The sequence below is a fragment of the Kryptolebias marmoratus genome, linkage group LG3, assembly GCF_001649575.2.
Source record: "Kryptolebias marmoratus isolate JLee-2015 linkage group LG3, ASM164957v2, whole genome shotgun sequence".
Taxonomy (NCBI): Eukaryota; Metazoa; Chordata; class Actinopteri; order Cyprinodontiformes; family Rivulidae; genus Kryptolebias; species Kryptolebias marmoratus.
Window position 1 is genome coordinate 3,771,412 of NC_051432.1, and position 5,417 is coordinate 3,776,828.

Here is a 5,417-nt window from a genome sequence, read left to right on the forward strand (position 1 = left end):
CAGTAGGACCACATCATCTGCAAAAAGCAGAGATGCGATCCTAAGGCCACCAAAATGGATCCCCTCAACACCTTGGCTGCGCCTAGAAATTCTGTCCATAAACGTTATGAACAGAATCGGTGACAAAGGGCAACCTTGGCGGCGTCCAACTCTCACCGGAAACGAGTCCGACTTACTGCCGGCAATGTTTTGCATTGTATTCATATTTATTGTTTTCATGAGTTTGAGTATTTCTGGTTTAAAGCCGAGCAATGAAACTTAACCACTTTTAAGCTCATACAGCATAATGTATAACATGCCTCAAAAATGATCAAAACAACTTTCACCCATCGTAAACTGAAAAGTTTGCTTTTTTTGTCACATGTAGATGTAAACATGCATTGGTGACCAAACACTTGTGAGGTGCACAGACAACGGAAGCACAAAATATGCATGTAAATTGTCTAAGGGGCACTTCCATTCTCAGTGAGAAGAAAACAGTGTCAGATCAGCAGATTAATTCAGAACGTTAGGTGTGAAAATTCCTAAGACTGACAAGTTGTAACTCTGTTGAACTGGGCCCAGCATTACTCAGAGAAACTAGGAAGAGCCGTGTATTGCCGATACCAGTTTAAGTCCTCATCACACTGGGGGTCCTTGTAACTGGAGCCTTTCATCGTCCCTGAGCCATGCCATGCCAGCCGTATGGGACAGCTTCAGCCATATGATGCCCAGATACATCAAATCCCCCACACTGTGGCTGAAATGCTTTGTGATTCGCAACAACTTGTTTCTTAACATTAACTAGTAATAAATAAGCCTCTTAGCTCTAACAAGCCTGAGTGTCTCTGTGTTTACAGATGTTTAACAGCATAATTACTGTATAGTTGGAAATGCCTCAAACCAGTGCACCACTGGCAGATCTGTGCCCCCAGTTCACTTTATTCATTTAAACTCAAACTCAAACTCAAGGCCCCCGGGCCAGATCTGGCCCTCTGTAACATTTCATCCGGCCCCCAAGATAACATTTAGATTTCATCAGGTCCAGCTCTCCAGTCTGGGACAGATCGAGTCTCTGATTCTTATTTTGCTTAAAAAAAACTGAGCCTAATTAGTGAATTTTTCTCTTGACAGTGACTTAGAAGCCAACAATACATAGTTTTAATTTCTATATGATCAGGTTTTTGTTGATGGCTTTTTAAAAAATCTGTTTTAATGTTAAAAAAATGTATTTATGAGCTGAGTGAGGCGTAAGAAATGACTGCTAATGATGTACTTTTTGAAGGTTGATCTATTTGTCTGTGTTCATTAAAGTATGTTTGCTCTAAATTCTGTATAATCTGTAACTGGGAAAAGGTCATTGATATATCTATATGAATGATTTGACATAATACATCTAAAACCAAAGTTAATTTATGTAATTTTTAATAAATATTGATCATGATTGGCCCTTGGCTAGGACCAAATTTTTCATTTTGGCCCCCTTGCGTCACTGGGTTTGACACCGCTGATTTACAGTAATAGTGTGTAATTCATGTGCAGTAAGTGATGTCTAACATTACTGGATGAGAGATGGGCAGCAGTCCTTTGCTTTACTCCCATTTAAACTTTTTGTTACTTCCACGAGTGTGTGCTGCTCTGACAATCACAGCTTCCCACACCGTCACTACTGGCGGCCCAAATGCCCGAGAACGGTGTGCCAAATACCTTTTAGCGCCTCGCTACCTTATTTAGGAGCGTCTCTGACTCACATCGCATTAAATTCCTCATTTTCCTGCATCTAGATATAATTTTAGATCATGCAAAGAGGAGAATCACACATGAAGGACATATTTACATCTATTCCATGTATGTGTGTTATGGAAATTTTTATTGATGTTAACAATATTCTGCTTTCTGTAAATATATAACAATAGTAATGGTTTTTCTTCTTGTTCTGATACTTTGTTTTTCAATGTTCTTATCTTTGTGCTATGTGTGAATTGAGGAGAGACTCAGTTCCTCCCTTCGTTTACTGTCCTTGACTTTTAAATCTTTCTCATGAAAAGAGAAAGTGCTCAGCAACTATGTAAATGTTGAATCATATGATGTAATGAAACCTCCATAAAAGTGTATGTTGCATTTCCTTCGGGGCTTTTCTCCTGATTAAGTTCAATGAGTCGAGTCTCTGAATGCTTTTTTGTCTTCGGATTGCAATTCTCTTAAAAGACAAAGATCAATCTTTCTCTGATTCTTTGAAACAGTCATCTCACTATTTGATAATTACTTTTGCCACTACAGTTGAAACAATGTTTTATTTTTTGTTTGTTTGGGGGATTTTTTGGGTGGGGGGAACCAGAGTACCTGGAGAAAACCCATACAGTGTGGTGATTCTGGAGGTTTAGTATTTTTGGTACTTCCTGGTGGGCCATCTCGACGGCTGATTGGCAGCTCCTCGTCACATCTCATTTTAGAATATTTACGAATCCTGACATACAGAAGTTTAATGAAACCCCTGAGTTTGGACAAAATATTTGAAGGGGAACCGAATACCAATATTATAAAACTATAAATAAATTTAATTCCATCCATCCATCCATTTTCTGTACCTGCTTTTCGATTCTGGGTTGCGGGGAGCTGGTGCCTATCTCCAGCAGTCATTGTGCGAGAGGCGGGGGACACCCTGGAAGTCCATCAAAGGGACACATGGAGACAAACGAGACAAACAACCATTCACACCTCGGGACAATTTAAGAGTTACTAATTAACCTAACATGCATGTTTTTTGGTCTGTGGGAGGAAACCGGAGTACCCGGAGTAAACCCATGTGAGGACAGGGAGAACATGTAAACTCCACCCAGAAAGGCCCCACATCAGGAAGCAATAATATAAATATCAAAAACAAATACATTTAAATATACAAAATATTCAATACATTAAGAAAACTGAATAAACCAAAGGTGTTTCAGGGTGTTTTTGGTGGCTTTTAACAGGCGTTTCTTAAAGATAGCTACAAATTTCTCATCCACAAGTGGTTTTTCTAAAGCCAGGAATGTAAGTATTGCGTTTTCATTTTGCCACTTTGCACAAACATCTTCATGAATGGCCCTGCTGAGGTCCCAAATGTCATCAAAGGATATTTTCCAGAATGAATCATCAGCTTCAGCCAAGAATTGCAGGGCGAGGCAGTCACTGATGTCTTTAAATTTAATAATTGATAATTTTACTTTTGATTTGTTACATAAACGCCACATCACCTTGTTAACAAGATAATTCACCTTTAGTGTCCTTTGATCCATTCTCGCTGCAGTCTTGTCATGTTTTTCCTCGCAGCTGCTGTCAGTAACTTGAGGAGTTGTTTCTAGTCTGGTTATCTCAGCTGTGATCTCAGGCTTGTCTGCCGGCTGCTCCGGTGGGTCTGAACTTTTGGTTGAAACCGTTTCGTCATATTTGTCGTCACACTGATCTGAGGTCTGCAGAGAGGAAATTGCCTGGAGTTCAAACTCTGGAGATGCACTGTCTTCTGCTGTGGAAACCTCCCTGCTGTCCTGAGGAAGTTCTGAAGTTTGAAGGTCTGCAGAGTTACGGTCCACAGACTCCAGACTTTTCTTCTCTCGCTTCCTGAAAGGTCTGCTGATGGCTTTAACGACAGATAAGAAGACCTTTCTGATGGACAAAGGTTTTTTAGAAGCTTTCTCAATAAGTTCCTTAAAAGCTAAAACAATTTCGTTGTCAGTTGCTGGATCTTCATGCATCAGGGAGGTTACCAGATGATCAGCTGTACAGTGACATCTCTTGCAGATGTCAGTGAAGATTGTCTTTGCCTGTTTTAAAAACTTTTCTGGGTTCATGTCAACTTCTTGGTCTTTGACTTCAGACCAGATCTTTGTAGTGAGCCTCACATGGAGGGCTTGACGGGCCGCTCTTGACCAGCTACATGCAGATTTCTTCGTCGCCTGTTCTGTTATTGCCAACACAAACAGGCTCACACAGGTTTGATTTTCATTTATTTTATCAACAACCTGATCTGGACGCTTCGCACACGTGAGGTCTGAACCCATGGCAGGGACCTCGGGGATGGATGGGGGATTAATTGGGTGCATGTTGGGCCACATTTTCTGATTGTATTCATTAAAGAGTTTTGTACAATTTTGTCCCCATCTTTTTGCCTTTAAATTGGGCTTGACCTCTATCACCTTCTGAACAGAAACAGGTGTTTCCTGCTCAGCCTGTGGTTCTGGAGAGGCTGACCTCTCCGAGTCCGCAGACTGAAAACGGCTCTCAGGTTTTACAGGTGCTGCCTCCTCGTGGTCGGCTGGTGGGGGGTTGATAAGGGCTGTTTGTCTGTTCTGACACTGATGTTTCTGGAGAAGCTCTCTAATCATGATGGCAGCATGGTGAACTATGATTGTGAGCGAATATAAGTCAGACATGTTTTGTATATACTCATCTTCAGAGTCCCCCTGCACATGAGAAATGTTACTTCTAGTCCTTTCCATTACATGTTCGATAAAGAAATTATTAAATCTTTTTCTGCTCAATGAATCTAAATCGTCGTCAACTGCCAGGACTTCAGCGAATGTTTCTGGGACGATGTGACCAACGATGGCCTCCACATCCACAGATACAGCACCTTCTTTTTCAATTTTAGTCACAAAAGAAAGTGAAAAGAGTTCTGCAATGTTCCACAGGAGGTCCGACAGCTGACATTTGATATCATCATGGAGCTTACCTGTTCTCCAGCAGGCCTGCTGGTCTGGGTTTAAACTAGCCAAAAACTGCTCAAAGCGGGCCTTAAGGTGGTTGCAGTAACCTGTGGGATGTCTTCTGAAGAACGAATGCTGAGATTTGCTGTGAAACGAGATCTTTTTTCTGAACGAGCGTGCTTCCAAACAGACGGAGTCCAAATGAAAACTGAGCTGATTCTGACACACTTACGTCATCACATCAAAGTATCAAAGGAACTCCTTAAGCCCCGCCCACAGACGCAACTACGCGGTTGCTTAGTGACGGAGTTTCGTTTTCGTCGTCATCAAAGTGCGCTCCTGCTGCCTCCGTCTACGTCACGTGGCGCAGTCACGTGGCCGTTAGGTTAAACGATCGCCCTGCGCTATTATAAGGGACCTAACGGTCAAGTGACAAACAAAAAAAGCCACGAGGTGAACACACGCTTTTTAATCTGAGCAAACAGTAATGTGTCCTGTGTGTTCACCTCGCTGGAGTTGGCATCGGTATGGCAGGCTGTTTTATCATTTAACTAGAGAAGTTGCATTTCCTGCGAAAATGCAGTGTGAATGCTTTTTTTGCTGAATGATTTTGCTGAAAGCGGCTGAAGATATGCTGAACAGCTGAAGNTTTAATGAAGATGCAAAAAGTGGAACAGAAGCTGATTTGTAGAAGAGTTGCATAAGGTAGAAGAACAAAAGCTGAAAGAAGCAGAAATTAGTTTAAAAAGCTGA